This window comes from Miscanthus floridulus, chromosome 12 (assembly GCF_019320115.1).
Source record: "Miscanthus floridulus cultivar M001 chromosome 12, ASM1932011v1, whole genome shotgun sequence".
NCBI lineage: Eukaryota > Viridiplantae > Streptophyta > Magnoliopsida > Poales > Poaceae > Miscanthus > Miscanthus floridulus.
In genome coordinates, this window is record NC_089591.1 from 37,486,148 (window position 1) to 37,509,286 (window position 23,139).

General features: G+C 48.4%; 1 pseudogene; it reads right to left on the reverse strand.

Moving 5' to 3' along the window:
* The window catches only part of LOC136495715 (uncharacterized), a 59,207-nt pseudogene that overhangs the window by 25,971 nt on the left and 10,097 nt on the right, over window positions 1-23,139 (reverse strand).

The window sequence follows — 23,139 nt, forward strand, 5'->3', positions numbered from 1 at the left end:
AGCATGGAGCAAGCTGATGGCACGCCGATGAGACATAGTAAGATCCAACCGCCAAGGGATGGGGACTCTTGCATGAGGAATCCGAATGTTGAGTCCCTAGCTTAGCTGGCGATGAAGCGACGAACAATCCAAACACCGAGAAGTCCCCAGCTTAGCAGGCGATAAAGCGATGAACAATCTGACCAGTTGGTTGGCGAAGAATCGAGCACCGAGTAGCCCAACCAACTGGTCGGCGGTGAAGTGAGCACCAAGTAGAAGTGAGCACCGAATAGTCTAACCAGATGGTTGGCGACGAAGGTCATGAACCTAGCGGTCCGACCAGTTGATCGGCGAAGAAAACAGCGATGAAGCTTGCCGGAGACATTGACCTTAGGTGAAGTGTACACACTTAGGCTTCGTTGGCGAAGTCAGATGATCATCATCCATGACTTAGTTAAAGAGGATGTTAGTATTGATACATGCGCCGCAAGGTGTAATGTATATATTGTAGTCCCTGAGCCTGACAGTAGGTGAAGAATGCACCTGGTGTCAGAATCAAAGAAGTACAACTATCAGTTAATCAGAATAACTGACTCCTAGCTTAGCCGAGCACACAACCAGCCCCTAGCTTAGCTGAAGACCAGTAAGAGGAAAAATAGTACACTCACTGCTAGTTGAAGTGTACACACTTAGTCCCCAAGCCTGCTGTAAGATAGAGCAGCATCTTGTAGCAGGATCAAAGAAACAAGTGAAAAGGACGAAATCCCCGTGCTGAGCACTAGACATTGGAGTAAAATTTGAAGAGTGCTGAGCACTTAAAAATGGAGAAAAAATGGGAGTGCTTAGCACTTTACCATTGGAGAAAATTGGAGAGTACTTAGCACTTAAACCATGGAGAAAATATAGAGTGCTTAGCACTATACCGTGGGGAAATTGGAGAGCATGGAGAGTGCTTAGTGCTATACCATGGCGAGATTGGAGAACATAGAGAATATTAGAGAACATGGCAAAAATTGGAGACCATGGCGACATTTGGAGATTGTGGCAAAAATTGGAGACCGTGGCAAAATTTGGAGAACCGTGGTGAAAATTGGAAAACCGTGGTGAAAATTAGAGACCGTGGCCAAATTTGGAGATCGTGGCGAAAATTGGAGACCATGGCAAAAATTGAAGATCGTGGCGAAAATTGGAGAACCGTGGAGAGTTCTTCATGGCGCGGCGCGGCTTGATTACGAATCCGACGGTTCGCTTAGCAGCTCGGGCGGCTTGGCGGCTCGATGGCTCGACGGCTCGAGCGGCACGACGGCTACGTAGAGTTGTAGGCAAACTAGCATAATCGAAGCCTGGCAGAGTCAATTCACATGGGGAGGTGAAGCCCTTGAGCGTGTCCAACTAAGGCGAGGGCGTAGTCTGATTTGAATGGCGATAGTATACGTCATCTTAAAGATGTTTAGCATGGAGAAATAAGTAATTTGAGAAAAATTATGGAAAACAAATGGAAAAAGCACAGGGACGCCGTTGCTGTTGACAGTTATCAAGGTAGACAAAGTTATATATATGTTAAAATATTCAATGGAAAAAACCATGACTTAGCTCGTTTGGATTGATGATGTTGGAGTTACATTTCGTGAGTGTAGATCGGTAGCAAGGGAATTTATTTCTTGCATGCATGCTCGAGGTTGTATGTAGTTGCAGTCAAAACATCATGATGGTTTGTTTACTTATCTTGCATGGTATTGTAGATAATACATTGCCCTTTGCTTATTGACGTTGATCTTAGTGAAAATCACAATGTGTCGCCGTGAATTGCCTCGTAATGTCGAGTCGATAGCGAGGACCACGCGAGCCATCGATGAGGGCTGACGAGCACCGCCGAAGGATGATGATGAGTTGATGTCAGGTGATGCAGCCAAATTCTTGAAGTTGACCTGCATGTTGCTGGCTTGCCGCATGTAGCCGTCTCCTTGATTGGTGCCAACGAAGAGCAGTGTTGAACCTTCGGAGAACTCTTACAAAGAGCGATGTGCCTTGGAGCCATGAGTTGAGATCGCTGTCTCACGGAGCCGAGTTGTCGCCATAGATGGTGAAGATGATGATCGAGCACCAAGCAGCCCAACCAACTGATCGGCGGCGAAGTGAGCGCCGAACAGTCCGATCAACTGGTCAGATATTGCATTATGGAACATCTTAAACACAGAGATATTAAATGTGGAGACATTTAATTATGGAAAATAACTGGAGAAATAATAATTGGAGGAGCATGGCGAAAACTTAGAAAAAATAATTGGAGAAAGTTGTATTAAATGCGGATATAGTAGAGGTACTTAGCTTTAATCAAAATGTCTGATCGGCGGCGTATGACATTATCTGGTCAGCGTCGACGAAATTTATGGTAGAACCGCCCAAAATAACACGCTTTCAGAGGTGCTTATCTTCCACTAGACACTAAGCACCTCGAAAGGGAGCTATATCGGACTATTCCGTCGAGCACACCCTAAGGGAGAACTCGAAACAATCCATGTTTTACATTCAGAATCTAATAATGAGTACGAGTTTACAATACTTAGTCCATTTCATACAACAAGAGTTCTTAAAAATTATTTATTACAATACTAGAGCTCAGAGTGCGATAATTAAATAGCGGAATAAAAATAAATATCTAGCAGAAATGATACAAGGATCCATCTATGCCCACAAGAAGAATCCTCCATATAAGAGCTACTCATCAAGTTACACCTGCAACAGGGTAAAATAACCCCTGAGTACACAATGTACTAGAGACTTACCCGATTAGTGGGAATAGTTTCCCGACTCCAAGGATATGATAGGCAATATGAGTTTGTTGTTTTCTTTTTGTTTGCGAAAAGCATTACTAGAAGTACGTCCTTAATATCATGTTTAATTAGCAGTCATGATCACTTCATTAGCTAACCATTCTAGGTAAGCACATGTTCTACTTTCAAGCAAGGGTTGAGCAATCAGAACCATTTTACCATCTTTCATCTTCCAGTTCTTACTATAGTGCTAGACCATAGCCAAGTCATACTGTCTCACAGAAACGGTGATTCGCGAACCAATGCATCCCAGCTGAGTACCCCGAAACACACGCCCTGTTTGTACCCCAGGCACAAACAAGACCAACCCATTCCACTCCTGTCATGGGGTCTAGGTCCCCATCCAAACTTGGACTCCAAGCGCCCACACTTGAGACCAGGTCTTAGTATGGTGCTTAGACCTCCACCTTTCCCCGCCTCTAATTAGTTGGTCCAAAAAGAGCCAGAATCCACGACAAGAGTGTAACAAGCCTTTTCGCTCCCATAAGCAAGTATGTGCTCAGGATAATAAGTCTATGACCTGACTACCATCCACAGCAATGGACGGTCCTCAATCGACATAGATAGGGAAAACAGTGTAACCAAGCTAAGCCCCATTGGCCACGGGACACAACCTATTACACCCACCAATACCCATATCATATCCCTGCCCTGTCTCCATTTTTTCTTTCATCATTTTATCATGAGAGTAATTATAATAATCATCTGTTGTGAGTAACGGCAGGTTACTCACGCTACTGAAAACCTAAGAATAGCAGCTACTCGAACCTGTACTAGTACGACTCATAGGACAATTATATCTATGCATGTGGTTTTTATAAAATTCCTATAATGTAAATGCACATAACATGTATAAACAGTGATTATCCAAAAATAAGGGGTTATGCACCGGGGCTTGCCTTAGGCAGGCGCAGTGTCAGCTGAGTCAGTCAGTGTCAGCTCTGGGACCTCCTCCTACATGAGAATCTCCTCCTCGTATTCCTCGACGATCTCCTCGAACTTGTGATCGCTGGTGGTCATGATCTCTGCCAACTCGTTCTCTACATGCAGGCGATGATGATGCAACACTTAGCATTTATGCAACAGTAACTCTAAAATAAGAATACGCATACTAAGATACTAAGCTAGCTCTAATGACTAAGTCACTAAGCTAACTATCATCTTTATCGAGCAAAGTGTTGGGTTCAACTAACAAACACCGCGTGCACCCCCGGTGACTCAGTGCATGGTGGCGCGGCGAGCGGCGGCACTGAGCGCCTATGCTAGCCACCTGGGACCTGCATGGGCCCACCTAATGGGTCGATCACCATCTCTGACTCGAGCAGCTACGCTAAGCAGTGGTGCAGGGTGACATGATTGGCTAGGGAAGGCTACAGCGGCGTGCGACCATCCGCTACTGTGGCACCACTGTTCTAATGGGCTGGGATAGCTACAGGCCTAATTGATTAGCCCATGAGCGTTAGGAGGATCCATGGACCAGGCCAAGGTGACAGTTGGCGTGGAAGATGACGGAGGAAGGTAGGCCACATGCGGCCAAGCCGTGCGGCGGCGCACCACGGCGGCACGGTCGCATCAGCGACGAAGGGGAGGCAGTAGCGGTTCGACTAAGGCATGCAAGGTGGAGAGGGAGTCAATGCGATGCTAGTGGTGTAGGTGAATTAGCTCGGGAGGGACGATGGGAGAGCTGCCCACACCCACGGCTGGACGTGGCCTTATTGGTACGGTGGTGGGGAAACTCCAAAATTGGAGCTTGACTAGGCACCATTCAAGGAGAGGTGGGGACAGGTAGCTAGGCAGCTGTGTGACGAAGCCAACAACGTGATGAATCGACTTGAGGTGATCTCTCCCTGATGAATTTAGTAACGCGGTTCGACGATGGCAGCAGAGAGAGACGGGGCGCGGCAGGTGGGCTCGGCTCATCCTCGCCTTGGCGAGACACGGTCGGCGCGATCAGGGCTCCCACATGCAGGTGCTACAGACAAGGTGTGCGCGTGTCCGACCGGCATGGCCCGCATGGCTGTAGTGTCTTAAATGACAAGGTGACAGCGGCTCTGCCACATGCACGCGGCAGTGGCGGCCTTGAACTAGGCCGGCAGCGGCGCATGGTTACAGCAGACAGGCACGGACGTGATGACGATGTGACGACAGCGGCAGCGGCGCGACGCGAGGCTGGTCGGCAATGCGGCGATGCGATAGCAGCGCAGCGCGGCCATGGTAGCAGTGCGAGGCAGGGCAGTAGGGCATACGGCCAATGGCTCGATGCGGCCGGCCTTGGCCAAGCCTAGGCAGCCCGATCGACCCAGCGTGGTGGCATGGGCTGACCGCGCAGGATGCGATCATGGGCGCGACATGGGGTGGCCACGCGCACGGCGCCAACCATCCCAAGACATGCGACGCGCACGAATTTTAAAGCGCCCCAAACGACTAAACAGTTGCTCCAGGAGCCAGACCATCTTCACCATGCTCAAGATGCATATGAGACTACAAATCGAGCTATAACACTACACCCCCATTTAACCCAATCTCTCAAAATAATTTGCTAAACATAGCAATGTCTAGCTGTTGACAGCTTGGAAATTTTCTAAGTTGAGCTGAATTTGATTTCAACTTGCGATTTCTAAGCTAGTGAAAATATTAGCTTGTAATATCATTTTTCGACAGCAAGTATTTCACTATCATCTACAAAGTTTATACTTTAAACTTTATTTATGTATTATACACATGTTCTATAGTTTTTTTGCTTAATAAAATTGGTTTTAAACCCTACCTGATATATCTAAACTATTGAATCAACTTTCGTTTAACATTTTTATTGATCATTTTAAGTTACAACAAATTTATCTACACATTCTATTACATGCATTAACATATAAACATGATGCTCATGACATGTTTTAGTAAATGATTTAGGGTGTAACATCGAGGGTGTTACAAAATTGTCCGGCCCTCGAGCTTTCTAGCCAGTCGTCATGGCAGCGATCGCGGTTGTCATAGCGCCGTTCTATGCGGCGATCATTGCGACGCGGCAGGCGATCGGAACGAGTAGTCCAGGTGACGTCGTTCTTATACCGCTGATCGACTTTAGGCAGATCAGATTCGGGGAGATCGTTGTTGTAACCGCATTCAATCTGGTCGGAAAAGCGATACTGCATGGCGGGCTCAGACTGCTCGATGCAGTCGGATGAAAGCGCGGAGTCATATGTGTAGTCGTAGTCGAACGGGTGTAATCGGAGTACGTGTACTGTGCAAAGGCTGGAGCCTACAGGACGTGTGGAATCTGACATAGCTTGACGAAGTCCAGAGCATGGACATGGTGAAGTTATCGGCGTCGATCCCGTTGATCTTGAAGTCAAGAGTGCTCTACTCCAGCGTGGAAACAGCTGCTCTGTTCTTAGTTGACATTCATGTTGCTGACAAATCTGACTTGAATTCATACACGTACAGGTATGCATGCGCCAAGTAAATCAAATACTCCCTCCGTCCCATTAAGTTTGTCGTTTGAAAACCGTGTCCTCCTCACAATCCCGGTTCCCGAGTGACAAACTCAATGGGACGGAGGGAGTATTTAATAACTTGCATGGCCCCTGTACACGTTTCTTGCTTGTTCGTGATGGAACAATGCCATGGCATTCATTATGCACGTATCGAACTGGAGCAGGACTCTTATGCATGTCTGATCGGATCAGAGTAGGATTCCCAAATTCCTGTGCGGATGCAGCTCGCCGTGTTTGTCGAAGCCAAGTGGGACCGATTGGAGGAGGACGAGAGTCACGCCGCCTGTAGTTCATCGTCCCATGATTGGATCTAGAGAGCGGGGATGTCGCCCACCGCCGTTGTAGATGGAGCGATCCACCCAGGGGAAAACAACGACTCAACGTGCCGCTGATAGAGCCCTACTTCCTCGGCAGGTTCAGCCGACCCAAAGAGTAGTCGCAGGAGACATCCGCACAGACATCGCCGGCGATCTTCGGCTTGTGTTGAACGATGACGATGAGGGGCCTGATTTCAACTTGGAGGTGGAGATCTTGAGATCGATCTAGTCACGTGAACGTAGTGAAGCAGCTCCCGTGCGGTAGCTCGAGATCAAATAGCGCAACGAGCCTGCTTGCGTAGGAGCACCTTCCCGATGGCAGCCTGTTCGAGCAGTTGGATGCACGAGGTCGTCGCCGAGAACGTGCCGATGATCTAGAAATCCATCTGGCTCGCTATGGGATTAAGCGCACACTCCTACCTAGGACGTCACTATCGATGAAATCTGATCGGTAGTCTACCAAGGGGTATACCCATGATAGTGGATGAATCGGTGGAGGTGCGCATGATACAAACCAGATGGTAACAGAGACACAAGACACAAGATTTATATAGGTTCAGGCCGTCAGCTTAACATAACACCCTACATCATGTACTCTGTTATTTTGTATTGATTGTGTATCAGATTCGATATATCGTCTAGGGGACCCCTGCTCCTCCTTTTATACTCTGGTGGAGTAGGGTTACAAGAAAAAAATATCCTATTTGGTATTATAGTATCTTCTTATAGCCTTACGGTGTACGTCGACCAGTGTCGTGTGGCGCACGCCTTGATCTTGTGGGCTGAGCCACCTCTGATGGTGTCATCCATGTCTTGTCTTATGCATACCGGGGGTATATCCCCCACAATGATGATTTGCCCCTCCATTGACGTAGTCCTAGAGGAAGTGGAACTTGATGTCGATGTGCTTGCTCTGGTCGTGGAGGACAGGGTTCTTGGTGAGGGCGAAGGTGGGCTGGTTGTCCACCATCAGAGCTAGTGGGTGAGCTTCCTCACTGGTCAGCTCACCGTCGTGGCCGCTGTGATGTACTCTGCCTCACATGTCGATAGCACTATGATCTTTTGCTTCAGCGACTGCCAAGCAATGGGGGCTGTTCTAAGGAAGAGCACGCTAGAGGTGCTCCATCATCCGCCATGTCCACATCGCTAAAGACAGTGAGCTCCAGCTCACCTTCCTCTGTTTTGGGGGTGCCTCACTGAAGACCGTGAGGCGTAGCCCACCCTTTCCGTCGTGCTTGGGAAAGATGATCGCTTGATCGAGCATCCCCTTGACGTAGCACAACAGCCTCTTCACTGCCGTCCAATGATCCTCGCGTGAGTCCTCCATGAATTGGCTGTCGTACCCGACCACGAACGCGATGTCCGGTCGAGTGTGCGTGAGGTAGCGCAGCCCACCAACGATGCTCTGGTAGCGCGTCGTGTCCACCTTCACCGCCGTGCTGTGCTTGGATAGCTTCAGCCGCTCTTCCATCAGAGTTGTGCACGACTTGCACTCTGCCATGCCACCGTGCTCCAACAGCTTCTCCACATAGGCACGCTACGGTGACGATCAGGTCATCCACATACACACCGACGACGAGCTCCTTCTTCCCCCATCGCCGCGTGTAGAGCAAGTGCTTTGTGGCGTAGCGAGTGAACCGAACCTCACCCAAGGTGGCATCGAGCTTGGTGTTCCACGCCCGAGGTGCCTACTGAAGCCTGTAGAGCGCCTTGCGCAGCTTGAGCACCTTGTGCTCAGTGCCCTTGACGGTGAAGCCCGGAGCTTGCTTGACAAAGATCATCTCCGTGAGCTCACCGTTGAGGAACGCCGACTTGACGTCGAGGTGGTGGATGCACCAATCCTTCACTGCTGCCATGGCCAATAGCAGTCAAACAGACTCTATGCATGCCACCGAAGCACATACCTCCTCGAAGTTAAAGCCCTCATGCCGCAAGAATCTACGGGCAATGAGCCGAGCCTTGTACTTGACAATGGCACCGCGCTCGTCTCGCTTCACCTTGTAGACCCATTTGAGCCCAATCGACCGGCAGCCAGCCGGCTCCCATGTCCCATTGTCCTCGATCGCCTTCATGTCCTCGAGCTTCGCCCGCTGCCAATTTGCATCACACTCAGCCACCACGAACGTGGGCGGTTCCTCTGTGCTGATGAGAAGCAGCTCTGGATCGTCGAGGATGCGAGTGGCCAACCCAGGTGCTCCCCTATCACCGACGATGTTGTCCACCTAGCGAAAACGCACCTCCTCGCCATCATGGAAAGCGTCCATGTACTTGTCGATGTTAGTGGGTGGGGAAGTGAACGCGAGCAGAGGTGTCCCCTATCCAACCGAAGCAGGTTGTTGTGGTGGAGGCGAGTGCATCGTTGTTGGTGGAGACTGCTCGCCCGTGCCCATCATGGCCGGACTTGGCGGCTCCTGCTCGGCCGCCTCAGCTATCGGACCTGGCCTATCCATAGCCTGCTCTCCAACACCACCACTCCTCCTCCTTGGATCACTAGGTGTTCGATGACAAACGTGCCGCTGACGCCACCAGCTTCCCCCATGCCCGAATCCTCCCAATCCTAGGCCACCATCTTGTTAAACACCACATCCCTAGAGATCACGACCTTGCCTCCCTAGGGATCAAAGAGTCGATAGGCCTTGCTGCCCTCCTCATAGCCTAGGAGCACCATGGGTGTGCTCCTATCCTCCAGCTTGTCGAGGTGAGGCTTGGTGTTCTTCACATGACCGATGCAACCGAACGTTCTAAGGAACGCCACGTTCGGCTTGCGCCCATGCCACGCCTCAAATGGTGTCTTGCCCTTTAGGGCCTTGGTGGGCGCGCGGTTGAGGATGAACACTGCCGAGGTAACCGCCTCGCCCCAGAACTCCACCAGCATCTTCTTGGCCTTCATAATCGAACTTGCCATGCCGACCAACGTCTGGTTCTGCCCTCCACCATGCCATTCTGTTGCGGCATGTACGGCGCGGTGTGGTGATGCACCACCCCTTGATTCGTGCAGTATGTAGTGAACTCCACGGAGGTGAATTTGCCGTCGTGATCCATCCCCAGCACGTGCAGCTTCTTCCCGTTCTCGACCTCTACACGTGCCTTGAACCTCTTGATCACCTCCGTCGCCTCGCTCTTGCTCGTCAGGAGCTGCAACCACATGTAGCGGCTGCAATCATCCACGAGCAGGATGAATTACATGCGCCCGTCGTGCGTTGCTGGCATGATTAGCCCGCAGAGGTCGTCATGGACCAGCTCGAGGGCCTCTACCGCATGGTACTTCGCTGTCTTCGGGAATGACAACCTCCTCTGCTTTTCGGCCAGGCAGCTGTCACATAGCTCGCCTGTGTGCTTGATATGAGGCAGCCCCCGAACCATCTTCTCTAGCTTGTCGAGCGCGTCAAAGCTGAGATGGCCGAACTGGGCGTGCCACAGCCATGGCTCCTCCGTGCGTCGTGCCGGTAGGCATATGGGCTGCTCCACCTTCAAGTCAAGCAGGTACAGCCAATTTTGGGATCGTTCACCTTGGCGAGTAGCCGCTTCTCCTGATCCCTAATCCTAAGGACGTCGTCCTTGATTAGCACCTTGCTCCCGCGCTCATCCACCTGCCCAATGCTGATGATGCTTGAACGTAGCTGCGGGATGTAATATACATCCGTCAGCATACGGTGCTCGCCATTCTAGCACCTGAAATGATGGTTCTGCGCCCTCAGATTGCCACCCTTGAGCCATCGCCGAACTTCACCGTGCCGGTCACGTTCCCGTCGAGCTTGGAGAAGGCAGCCTTGGAGCCGATCATGTGGTTGCTAGTGCCGGAGTCTAGGTACCACCTCTGCTCCTGCTCGCCACCCACACGTCCAAGGTGGACTTGGGTGCATGGCTCGTCGAGGTCGACAGCCTTTAGAGCCTTTCCCTACTCCGCCATCGCCGCCACCTCTGCTTTCTCCTCTGCTTCGATGTCGTGCAGTGCACAAAATGACGCCATCAGGAGAGTGGCCTCATCATTATCATCATCAGCTTGCACCAGATGTGCCTCGGCCTTCTTCTCCTGCTTGTGGTTTGGGCACTCCTTTGCCTAGTGCCCTATCTTCCCGCAGTGTCGACAGGCCTTGGGGTCGACCTTCTTCTTCTTCTCCGAAGAAGCCTTGTCGTGGCGCTTGCCGTCGCCACCGCGGCTAGAGGAGGCTTCCCTAGACTTCTCCTTCATCTGGGTAGGCCACTCCTTTGTCAATAGCAGCTTGCCGCTGTCCGTCGTTGTCGTGGCCTGCTCCATGTGCTCGTCCACCACCCGCAGGCGGCCGGTCACATCCTCAATGGTTAGGGTGGATAGACCTAGCATCGTCTCTATGAAGAGAGGGATCTGGATGTACTTCACTGGCACGGAGTGGAGATACTTAGAGACCGCTTCCTCTTCGTTGATGGTGACGACGTGGCTCCCTTGCTTGTTAATGAGTGACTGCAGGCGGAGGGAGAAGTCCTCCACTAATTCTCCATCGCGGAACTTGAGGTTGGCGTACTCCTGCTTCAGCAGTTGGGACGTCGCCTTCTTTTGCGTGGTCAGAACCGACGCGCATCGCCGCAATGGCCTCCCACGCCTCCTTAGCAGTCTTCTTTGCCCCCTACGGCTCCCTGTACCCCGTCGACACGAGAGCGAGGATAGCCTCCATCGCTGACATGCCGTCTTCCTCGTTGTCGGTGCCCCCATTGCGGCATTCCAGAGTCGTTGGGCTCTGAGCTTGACCTTCATGGTCACCGCTCACTCGCCATAGTTGGTGCGAGTCAACCGGCTAATTGGTGCCGCTGACCTCCCGCATCGTGCGCACAACGACCTCCTGCCGTGGCTGGCAACCCCAGCAGCACCGCTGCTGTCGCCTGTCTCCGAGCCATTGTCACCTGTCATCACCGGCGGTTAGTCCTGCTACGCCGTTGTACGGCTCTGATACCACTTATTGGTCCCTTGCTGCCCTGCACAGGTAAGCAGCTGGCTTACCAGCACACCCACACACTCACTATGGCTAGAGGTAGAAGGAGTTGAGCTCAGCACTCACACACTACACGAGCTGCTGTAGCAGCTCTGAACTCTGAATGTGGCAACTGAACTGCCCCTTTGCATTGCCTTAGGTGAGATATATTTACAACTCATGTACCAACTATGAGGTACACATGAATATTGCTGAGGACAGCCCCAACTACTCCTAGTACTAGCAGTACAAAGCTTAGATCAGCCCACTACCAAGATATGACTGATGTACTAGCCACCAACTGTTGTACTAGAGGTGACCTATTGCCATACTGCTACAGCAGCAGAGACTGGACAGCCAAGTTGACCAGCTTGATCTCCCAATCTGCAGCAAAGAGATTTGGAGAGCAGCAGATTATGTGTATGTCTTACACAATTCTCTAATTATCCTAGTCTCTTGGGAGGTGTGGAAGCACCGGAATGCTTGTGTGTTTGAGGGAGGCCAAATATTCAGAACCTGCTGAATTTTGTGGCAGAGGAAATGCAGTCTATGGTGCTTGACGGGTGCTACTTCACTGCAAGATCTTCTCAGCTTCTTGGTAGTGGCCTGGCAGTTTTCGGTCGTCTCCTTTGTTTCGTGTGTGGAGTTTGTTAAGCCTTTTTTTTGTACTTTTGTTTTGTCTAGCCCGTTTTTTGTACTTCTGTTTTTTCAGAGGGGCTGTTCTAGCATCTCCCTTTGTACTTTAACAATAAAATGACACACAGGACACCGCTCTCCAGCGTCGTTCAAGAAAAAAAATCTAATACTGTTATTAGTTTAATCTCTGTGATTGATCACCCCAATAAATAAACCTAACTGGTCACTAGAATATAGCCGCTTTATCTGATAAATACAAAATAGCTCTACTTCTATTCAGGTTTCATAAGAGAAACCATAATTTTAATTCCACGTACATCCATTGGCAAAACTGTAAGAAGGGCAAGCCTTGTGGAGTGATGAGAGCTGTCTCACTGAGTCACTAGGTCATGGGTTCGAAGTAGCATTTTCGTAGATTTTGTGGGAGAGGCTTGCCTCAGTTTTTCTCTTTCCCAGACCCCACTCATGTGGGAGCCTTCGGCACTGGGCCTGTCCTTTTTATCCATTGGCAAAAATGTTAACATGTTCCTGTGCATCTTAAATAGGAAAAACAATAGTGTGGAACATAACCATGTAATTTCCAGGGAATTGTCTTCTTAACTTAACTGAAAATAAATGTGATTGATAAATTTCAAAAGGAAACTAAAATAATAATTCAAACAATCACCTCAATGAATTCCATCCTCTGCATCATCTGGAAAAGCATAAAGTTTGACAAAGAGTTGAGGTTGGCCTCCATGTCACCTGCCAGCAGTGTAGCTTAGAAAACACAGCCAATCCAGTTTCTCAAAAGTAAAATTACAAATAAGAAAACTGTGCATATAGTTCCTAAAAGAATGGCATATATGTATGTATTATCTTCTAATACATAGCCACTATCTCATTGAAATAAGAGTAAATATCCAGCAACTGGTTGCCTCATTCACACCTTCAGTAGCAGGCTTGCAGAACATATAAGATTAAAGAGTCATATTTAGGGTTGATTTGAAGCTTAGATGTGTAGTACTCTCTCCGATCCCAATATAATTGCATATAACTCTCTCTCAGATGCACAAAATATATGTCCCTTGTAACTCCAGTATTGTTTTTTGCCTCATTATTCATTGCCTGCCGATTTAAATGCGCACTAATCAATGCAGTAAACCTGCCACCTATCTTTAGTAATGATTAATGGGAAATAGGGTCACTGTACCACTCACCTTGATTATTGTCCCAAGTCCAAATGGACATATATTAGGGATCAGAGGGAGTATCAAGTGTTAAGTGGAAACAAGTAGACTTAAACAATAACAATAATATATGTTCACAATAGTTAAGAGTGTAAGTCAATGTAGGTCGGTTTCATACCATAAGATGATAAGCACTTCAATTTTCCTTCAAGCTGAATCGCTAGTTCCTTTCTTATCATCTGCTTGAGCCATCCACCTAAATTCTTCATATGAAGTGGACGTATGTTGTTCGAGAAAAAGTAGGACGTATGAAATCATCAGGATGAAAGAGGGGAAAAAAGACAAAATGAAAAAGAGAACATGCCACAAAGTTGAACTACGTCTAATCTTGCAAGACAACTAACATCTTCAGATCAGTTTTTCTCACTCTTATAGAACACATAAATTATCAGGTTTGTCATGATTCAGCACAATTGTTCTGCTCAACATGCCAAATAAGTATAAATTGATCATGTTTGTCAACATAATCTAATTTTCACGCAAAAAAAAAACAGCAGACATGCTGTGCCGCAAAGTGAAAGCCCGACTCTTCCGATCACCTTGACATGTACACTACAGATCTTCTCCACACGAGGGAGGGGATCTCCTCATCACCCGCACACCAATATGACGCCGCTCCACATGAAAAATGGAGGGTCACCGCCAGGGACCTTCAGTCAAAGGTCACAAGAACCTCAAGCGCTCGTGGACGGATTATATAGGAGTACATTTCTTAGGGGGAAGCCTCCCTTAGAGATAAGGCAAGCCAGGATTACACAATCCTAATCTACCATATCTGGAGATATCCCAAGATACTCTAACAAGAACTGGACTTGAGCATATGGTTTTAGAAGAATAAATAGATGGTGCATAAACTTTCTATGCTTTAACTAACTTAGAAACTTGATAATACCAAAAGGATTAGCTAGGTATAACTATACAGCCAATACCTGCATGAGCTCTTGCAATGCTTCCTGGTTGATGCGATTTACTAGATGAGTAGGCCGTTCTGCATTTGCATAATCCACAGCATTGGAAATTTTAAGCAATTTTTCCTGGCAATGTTGGAGAAAAATCAGCACAAGTACCTATATTTCTAATGCTTCCTTATAATTCATATGATTCAGAAGGATAATGGACCACAAACTGATAAAAAGGTTCAACGTATCTCACGCAAATAAAAGTGAAGAACTTGCTTAACCAACGATAAACAAAGGTTGTGTTTCACTGTCTAGCACCACAAAGAAGGAACTTACCGGGATAATATCCAAAACTGCAAATATCTTAGATGCATATTTCGAAGAATAGTAGGTTGAGACACAGTGAAGATCAGGGCTGTCAAATTTTCAAAACTCAAGGAGTAAGATATGTTTCAACAAAATGAGTTCGATAGAACAGCAAATATCAAGATATGCAATATGTAGAGGAAAATACATGTACACTGAAGGGGGAAATAATTTTTGTAGATCATTTATAATATCAAAGTTCATTATGTAGGAAATAACCACTTCTGGGTGGGTGGAGGTATTTTTAATTTTAATTTAATTTTCGAGGGAGTGGTGCATCATGTGTGGACGTACAGACGGTATAATGTGCATGCTTCAAAAAACCAATCCCGTATCTTTCTCATTTGTACTGTATCTCTAATTAAGATTTAGAAAACTGCACATGTTTAAGAAGTGGAGGGGTCGAATCCAAATCTTAGCCACAACTTTTGTATTTTCTTGGGAAAAAAAACCTTCAGGACAGATCTAGATAATATTTTCTAAATTATAATAAAAATTCAACTAACCTCATGATTAACAGGGTAAACAGTAGTAAATCACACCTCTAGGACCCAAAACTTCTTTAACCTATACAGTGTTCAACAATCAACATACAAATAGAGCTAGGGCATGATGTGAGCAGATGTGACAAAAATCAAGGTTTCTCTGATTCCCTTTCCAGCTTGTATCATTTATAAAGGAGCTAACTTCATTTTCAAAAGCGGAAAATTAGCTAATCCTAACTGTCCGCTGACAACTTTGGTACTACCTCCATTCCAAAATCTAGCAACTTCTGGGTTTTTCCTAAGTCAAACTATTTTAGCTTTGACCAAGTTTATCAAAATAATTAACATCTATAACACCAAATAAGTAAATTGTGCAAATTTATTTCATAATTGGTATAATCATACTAATTTGGTGTCCTAGATGTTGATATTTCCTCCTATAAATTTGGTCAAACATAACATAGTTTGAATTAGAACAAACCTAGAAGTAGTTATATTATAACAACATAGTACAATGTTCAAATGTGTTTAAAACAAATATGAAACAGAAAACAAAGCTACGCATCAAAGTCATAGCATACTTCATTCATAAAATAATCACCCAAATGTGACGGTAATATACTTTCTAAGATTGCTGAATTCATTCAGAGCAAAAATGAATACAGCCAATGGGAGCATCAAGAAGAATAATGTCCTAGCATAGTAGCATTGACAGCAGCTGATATTGTAGCTCTACATCTGAACTTCGATGACCATGAAAGTGCAAGATCAGAAGAAACACCTTTCACATTGCTTGATCCTTTGGAGCGGTGCACTCAGCCATGATTGAAATTTAAGAAACACCGTATGCAAAAATATTGTTTCCGATGGATCATGACTGATATTCTTCTGAAGAAGTGTCTCAAACAATGTAAGATAAACCCATGCATATTTAGCATCAGTAATCTGAGAAACAATGAGAAATAGTCATAGTTAGAAACACATTAGTTATGTGGGGACTATTAGCGACACTTTAGTCAACTTCCAAGTAGTCAATGAAGAACTTATATATAAGATGCTAAAGATTTTTGCTTAGGTGAATCAAAAGATCAGATAGAAAAAAGATAAGTTCTTACCACTGACAAAATATTTGTTGCCTCTTGGTTTAGGTTAAGGACTTTTATCATATCATGGAGATTATTCTGTATTTTGGAGAAGCCTTGCTTTATCTGCACACTCTCTTTGACCTGCATCATTTACTCAAGAAACTTATTCCCTCTGTTCAAAAAGATATCACGCTTTGAACAAGGCATGGTCTCCAGCATGCAACTTTGACCATCACTTCCCAATTTCCCATAGCAACACCCCAGCAAAAATTTAGAAATATTATAGTTTCAAAACACAGAGGAAGCTAAGCTAGCTCAGTTGTTCAAGGGTGTGGATGTAGACCCAAACCACCCAGATTCAAGTCCTTGTCAAGGCAAACTTGGGTACCTATTTTCTTCTTAATAAAATACCACCTAGTTCCTCCTAGGTTTGTCTAGTTTTTTTTTAGTTTCAAAACATGTATCATAATATATATCATGGCATCAACTTCATAGTTTAATATACTCCCTCTATTCCAAATTATAAGTCGTTTTATACTTTCTAGGTACATAGTTTTTCCTATGTACCTAGACATAGCGTATATCTAGGTGCATAGCAAAAACAATATACCTAGAAAAGCCAAAACGGCTTACAATTTGGAAAAGAGGGAGTACATATATTTATCTGTAATAATGGTCATTTGTCAAAGGTAAAAGCTGTTATTTCAGAACATATGGGGTGATAAATATGGATATCTAAAAGACTAGGTCAAAGAAACTTCATAGAAAAAGAATCTACAATCCAGATGCATTCTAACACCATCAAAAGGCATGATGGCTTAATACTAGATTCTAGCAATGCCTTCTCCCTAGCATTTAACAACGTTTTGGTACTGTGTTGTCTAATTTTTCCATTTACTGATTGGGATCCATACCGTATTTTAGTATTTAGACCCACTAAATGCCGGAGTATTCAAGCCTAAGTTGAAATCCGAAGCAACTAACCCTATGTTATTTTCTTGTGGAAATAGCCAATATGGTATGCCAGCATTACCTTTTGCACAAAAATTGGAGTAAGAAAAATATTACTATGTGTTAGATTACCATAGTGTCTCCTTAGTTATTGTGTTAGTTACTCCTAATTACTCTGCTATGCGCCACCCTATGTGGGCTTAGCCCCTGGCCTTCCCAGGCTAAGGCTCTATATATTTGTAATCCCTGTGTAAACATAATCTAAGTCAGATTGGCATTCTGCCTTCATGGTATCAGACGCCTAATTCGGGTCCTGTGCCGACCCTTCCTCTCCCACCCACCTCTCCTCTGCTTCTGCACGCTGCTTCCGCCCCTTCCTCTCCTCTGCTTCCGCTCGCGTCCATGGCCACTTCAGCCGCCGCACCGCCTCCTCTCACCGGCGATTCCAGCACCGGCTGCCTCGGCTGCCGCAGTCCACTGCTACTGCCGCCAACGCGGCCCTGCTGCGCGACGATGCCACCGCGACCGCCCTGCTGGCTCGAGGAAGAAGCCACCGCCACTCGAGCGGCCAACACCGAGCGCGCCGTCCAGCTCCTAGAAGGAGGCGGACCTTCTCAAGTCCGCCTGCCACCGCCCAGGAGCGCGTCCAGTGCTGCTGCCGATGCCCTGTCCAAGGAGCGCGCACAGGCCGACGCCCTGGAAGCGCAAGCGGCTGCCATCCGGGAGCGACTTCATCTGGAGGCCATCCACAACGATGAAGCCCACGACGACGACGAGCACTCTGTCTCCTCTAAGGCTGCTGCTATTGCGCACCTGCACAGCTAGGCCTAGCGTCGTCCTAGAACATCAAGTATCTGGTCCCCATCAGTCCTCGACCTCAAGTCCACCCACTACTCCAAGTGGCGCGGCTACCTTCTCCTTGCTCTTGGTCGGTACTCCCTGAAGGACCATGTCCTCAGCGACGATTCCCTGCCCCACCGATCCGGTCTGGTACCGCATGGACTGCGTGGTCGTCTCCTAGATCTTCAACAGCATCTCCACCGACCTCCTCGACATCATCCACGAGCACTGACTGGTGTCACTGCTCGAGTGGCTTGGCTCGGGGTTGAGCAGCAATTCCTAGGGAACTGTGAGTCCCGGGCTTTGCTCCTTTGATGCTGAATTCTGCAACCTCTCTCAAGGCGATCTCTCTGTTGATGACTACTGCCGCAAGATGAAGGGCATGGCTGACGCCCTCGCTGATCTTGGTGAACCCCTCAACGACCGCACACTGGTGCTGAACGTCCTGCGGGGCCTCAATGAGCGGTTCCAGTTCATGGCTCAACTCATCACTCGGCAGAAGTCGTTCCCTCCGTTTGCGGACGTCCGCACTGATCTTCGTCTCGCCGAGCTCAACATGGTGCAGCCCTCAGTGGCTCCTTCTGCCCTTTTCGCCTCCTCATCAAGCAGGCCGCCCTCCACTACACCGGCACCCAGTTCTGCCTCTCCGCGCCCCCCACATCCTCAGGGCGTGCTCCCTACCGGTAGGGGATCTTCAGGCAGTGGCCGTGGCTGGCGTCGCCACGGCGAGCGCAACTAGGGCAACCAAGGTGGCACCCAGTGGCCGTCCCTCTACAACCCGTGGTCCGGATCCATTCACATGTGGCCCGGCCCCACGCCTGGCAGTCCTCGCATTCCACCAGTACGCGCCGGCGTCCCTCCTCCTTAGCAGCACGCCATGATGGCTGGCGTGCCTTCCCCTGGCTACCTGGCACCTCCACCAGGGCCGGGCCTCTACTCACCGGCACTGCTACCTACTCCTCATGCGCCACCTCCAGCGTGGTCTCCCTGGGATCCTCATTCCCTCGCCCAGGCTTTCAGCACCGTCTCGCTCACTCCACCCACTCCGCCAAACAGCACGGACTGGGTTTTTGACTCCGGCGCCTCCTCCCACATCGCCTCCAACCCTGGTATTGTTACCCACACATCCTCTTCTCCCTTTCCCTCCTCCGTCGTGGTGGGTAACGGTGCCACTCTCCCTGTTGTTGGCACTGGCTACTCGATCATTCCTGGTCCTTTTCACCTTAACAATGTTCTTCTTGCTCCTGGCATTATTAAAAACCTTTTATCAGTTCGCCAATTCACTACTGATCATCATGTTTCTATTGAGTTTGACCCTTCTGGCATTTCTGTGAAGGATCTTTGTACCAGGAACGTCCTCCTTCAATGTAACAGCTCGGGGCCCCTCTACACCTTGTAGCTACCATCGATGCCTTCTGCTCCCTGCACTCTTGTCGCCACTCCTTCATCGTCCATCTGGCACCGTCGTCTTGGTCACCCCGGCAAGGAAGCTCTTCAATGCCTCACTCACTCTTCTTCGATCGCCTGTAGTCAGCCTATTGATGACCATTTATGCCATGCCTGTCAGCTAGGACGTCATGTGCGTCTTCCATTTACTAGTTCTTCGTCGAGGGCTTCCAAACCATTTGATCTGATACATTGTGATTTATGGACATCGCCTGTTCTCGGTGTATCTGGATTCAAATATTATTTAGTTATCCTTGATGATTTTTCTCATTTTCTATGGACCTTTCCACTTCGCCTTAAGTCTGACACCTTTTCCGCTCTTTCTAGTTTCTTCACGTATGTTTGTACTCTATTTGGGTGCCCCATCAAATCTGTCCAATGTGACAACGGTCGCGAGTTTGACAATTCTATCTCCCGCATCTTCTTCCTCTCTCATGGTGTCTCTCTTTGCATGTCATGTCCCTACACCTCTCAGCAAAATGGCAAAGCTGAGCACACCCTCTGCACCACTAACAATGTCATCCGCACGCTACTCTTCCAAGCGTCCATGCCCCCCTCCTACTGGGCTGACGCCCTTTCCACTACCAAATATGTTCTTAACCGTCTTCCCACCAAGACCCTCAACATGACTACTCCCTTCTTCGCACTCCATGGTACTCCACCCTCTTACCATGAACTTTGAGTTTTTGGGTGCACCTGCTATCCCAACCTCACTGCCACCACCCCCACAAACTTGCCACACGCTCCACTTTGTGTGTCTTCATCGGCTACTCCCCCGATCACAAAGGCTACCGGTGTCTCGACCTCACCTCCAACCGTGTCATCATCTCTCATCATGTCATCTTTGACGAGACGACTTTTCCTTTCTCTGGACACCGGACCTCACCTCCTGAAGAGCTTGATTTTGTAACTAATGATGAGCCTCTACCAGCTCTTTCACCTTCTGCAGGTACATCTGTGCGGCCTCTCGATGCCCCTCTGCAGACCGTGCCGCAGGCTACGTCTGAGTTGCCTGACGACACCTCGTCGGTGCTCTGGCCCCTCAGCCCGGCTAGGCCAGCATCCCGGCCTCCTCCACCAGGCTTCTCCGCGCCTCGGCACGCACCGCCCATGGCACAACAGCCACGAACGGTGCCTTCAGCGCCCTCCTAGGTGCTCCCGTCGGCCCCAGCAGCACCCCCTGTGCTGCCTCTAGCAGTTGCCCCAGCCCTAGCAGCACCCCCTATGCCGCCTCTGGCAGCAGCCCGGTGCCCCCTGTGGCCCCTCCTACTTCCCGTTTCAACAACGTCTACTCCCGGCGCCCTTCACCAGCTGCTCCTCCTTCACCGCCGACACCACCACCAGCTGCCGCTCCTCCTCGCCACTCCAACATCATCCCATCTCCACCACGGTTCATCAAAGCTGATCCTCCATGTCCTGTTGGTGCTGTCCCCATCCCACCGGTCGATAATACTCATGGCATGATGAACCGTGGGAAGTCTGGATACATACAGCTGCGCCTCCATCTCCACGCCGAGGCTCTGTCCCTGATTCCCCGGTCTTGCCACGACGCCCTTGCTGATCCTCACTGGCGTCGCGCCATGGAAGATGAATATGCTGCTCTCATGGAAAATCACACTTGGAACCTTGTTCCTCGCCCCAACAAGGCCAACGTGGTCACAGGTAAGTGGATTTTCAAACATAAATTTCACGCTGATGGCTCGCTGGACAGATACAAGGCTCGTTGGGTTCTTCGCGCCTTTACACAGCATCCCAGCATTGACTATGACGAAACATTCAGCCCCATTGTCAAACCTGCAACTGTTCGCACAGTCCTCACTTTGGCTCATTCCCGGGACTGGCCAATTCATCAACTAGACGTCAAAAATGCTTTTCTCCATGGGACTCTTTCAGAAATAGTGTACTGCTCTCAGCCAACAGGGTTTGCCGACTCAGCTCTTCCTCAGCACGTCTGCAGGCTCAACAAATCTCTCTATGGCTTAAAGCAAGCCCCCCGTGCATGGTACAGCCGTTTTGCTTCATTCCTGCTCTCCCTGGGTTTCACTGAAGCAAGATCAAATACATCTCTCTTTAATTGCCATTGTGGTACAGAGACCATTTATTTGCTGCTCTATGTGGATGACATTGTGCTCACTGCCTCCTCCCAGCAGCTCCTTCGTCGGGTCATTGATGCTCTGATGAAGGAATTCACCATGAAGGATCTTGGCCCACTTCACCACTTCCTTGGCATGGCAGTCCAACGACGGGTTGACACTTTATTTCTCTCCCAGCACCAATATGCTCTGGACATCCTGGCTTGCCATGGCATGAGTGACTGCAAACCATGCTCCACCCCTGTTGATACCTGCGCCAAGGATTCTACTGATGATGGCCCTCCTGTTGCTGATCCCACAGCCTACCGTAGCCTTGTGGGAGCTCTTCAGTACTTGACCTTCACCTGGCCCGACATTGCTTATGCCGTCCAGCAAGTTTGCCTTCACATGCACGATCCTCGGGAGGTTCACTTTGTTGCTGCCAAATGGATCCTCTGCTATCTCCAGGGTACTCTTGATCATGGTCTCATTATTCCTCAGACTTCTCCGACACAGCTCATCGTCTACACTCATGCTGACTGGGCTAGCTGCCCAGACACTCGCTAATCCACCTCTGGTTATGCTATATTCCTAGGTGGCAGCCTTGTCTCCTAGTCTTCTAAACGATAGCCCACTGTCTCTCGCTCTAGCGCTGAGGCAGAGTACCGTGCTGTCGCCAACGGTGTCGCTGAAGCTTCCTGGTTGCGGTAGCTTCTCCAGGAACTACACCACCCACTCGACTTCGCCTGCATCATCTACTATGACAACATCAGTGCCATCTACCTCTCCACCAACCCTGTACAACATCAGCGCACCAAGCATGTGGAAATCAACCTCCATTTCGTCCAAGAACGCGTTGCCATTGGTGCTGTCCATGTGCTTCATGTGCCCACCACCTCCCAGTTCACTGATGTCTTCACCAAGGGTCTTCCTTCTACTGTGTTTCAAGAATTTCGTTCCAATCTGAATGTCCGCTCTAGCGACGTTCCAACTGCGGGGGGTGTTAGATTACCATAGTGTCTCCTTGGTTATTGTGTTAGTTACTCCTAATTACTCTACTATGCGCCACCCTATGTGGGCTTAGCCCCTGGCCTTCCTAGGCTAAGGCTCTATATATTTGTAATCCCTGTGTAAACATAATTTAAGTCAGATTGGCATTCTGCCTTCACTATGGTTATACTGATTACTGTTATGTTAAACAGATTAGTAAGCTTCTACCTGGTGGATCATCTCCATATCTTTTAGTGTAGACAGCACTCAATGGAAACTTCCAACGGAGGTGTAGTTCAGGGAAATAAGCTGTCAGAAAATAATCACCACAAATTAACAAAATTCAACATATAAAACTTGCCATGCTCATAAATAATTGCCAATGTAAAGGGAAAATAAACAATATTGACCTCTAACAACAATTGCTCCAACCAGTCTTTCAGAGTCTTATTCTTGAATTTGCATGATGCAGCCTATGTAGAAAGTGGTATGGACTAGTGCTCTCCCTCTAATGGATCGAAGGTTGTACGAATGGGTGATGGTTGGACGTGGTTTGAAGATGGAGGATCG